The sequence below is a fragment of the Fundulus heteroclitus genome, chromosome 7 (genome assembly GCF_011125445.2).
Source record: "Fundulus heteroclitus isolate FHET01 chromosome 7, MU-UCD_Fhet_4.1, whole genome shotgun sequence".
Classification (NCBI taxonomy): domain Eukaryota; kingdom Metazoa; phylum Chordata; class Actinopteri; order Cyprinodontiformes; family Fundulidae; genus Fundulus; species Fundulus heteroclitus.
The window spans coordinates 2,518,464-2,519,967 of NC_046367.1; positions in this window are offsets into that span (position 1 = coordinate 2,518,464).

A 1,504-nucleotide genomic window follows, 5' to 3' on the forward strand; every position below is an offset into this window, starting at 1 on the left:
GAAGATCAAAGCTAACTTGCAGCAGCTTGTTAGCTTACTTTACCTGTCGTTAATCTGATGTAGATGTTAAAAAATGATTACTGTAGCTTTGCCATTATAGAAATAAATCTTGTTCACTGAGTGAAAAAAAGAGACATTTATCTGCTACATTGTTCCCCTTACTTGATTATGGTGAGGTGTTATATATAATTGCAGTCACTGAATTAAAAAGATCTTATTCCATTTGAATTTTTTTGTTCATTCCTAAAAAAAATTACCGTGGGTCTATTGGACAGTACTTCTGTTTCTGAATTTTCTGTGTATTATAATGAATTTTCTTCATGATATTATTTGCACTTATATTAATGCACTTTTTTTTTTAGTTTTTGTGCAAAATACTGTATATTTTAAGTAGAAGCCTGAAATTGTTTTATTATACTGTATTAGTAATGACATGTGCTGCTGACCTCTTAGTCAGATCAACCTTTAAAAAAAGAGATCTTAATCTCAATGGGAGTTTATCTGGTTAAATAAAGGTTTTAAAAAGTATTATAATTAATCAATTTTTTTTCTCCCCTTATCTCTTGTGTCCATCTCTCAGCAGCATCATATCCACCAAGCATGGCACAATCACAGAGAAACCGCTACTGCAGTGTCCCACAGTGTTCGAACAACAACAAAAAAAAACTTTCCATATCTCAGTTTTCACAACTTCCCGGCTGATGCTGAGACTGGAGCCCATTGGGTGACGGCAATAAGAAGAGACGAGGGGGCAAATTTTAAAATCCTTCGCGGCAGCACTTACGCCTGCAGTCAGCACTTCTCTTCCGAGGAGACCTATGTTTCTGCAAGTGGTCTTTAACAAATTAAACTCCATCTTTCTTTCTTAAAGATAATTGAGTTATAAGTTTATTTAGCTATTCCCAAGATAATTTCAGTGGCTCACCACGTAAATTTTTATTAGAGCTGTCAAAATCAATTTATTAATGAAAGGAAATTAATTTGAGAAAATAATTAATTTCTGCACATACAAATGGTTTTTAAAAATACTCACCTGTACACTGTGATCGCACAGTCTCTTTCTCCTGCATTGTTTACATTTCAATTGTTTACTGTTAAATCACTGCTGCACTTTATCCTGTAATTTACTGTAATTCTCAAGCTGTATGCAAACGGAATTTCGTTCTGTACGCACTCTGTGCATACAAAATGACAAATAAAGTTGTCTAAGTCTAATTTGTCTATGGATGAACCCAGAACCACACACAAGGGACTTAAAATGAAAGTCTTTATTGAAGGTTTGATCGGATGGAGGGTGATGTAACCAGCGAGGTAGAACTGCACGGGAACAGGGTGATGGTGTTGGCAGGAGCTGACGGCCCGGAGAGAGACTTCTTGGAACCAGGAACAGGCAGCAGGGTCCACAGCTCGGAAAAGAATTGACAGTTCAGGGGAGAACCCACCAGAGCTCGGCAGCAGGCTCTTCTGTAAGGCAGAGGGGAACCGGAGCAAGGCAGCACGATAA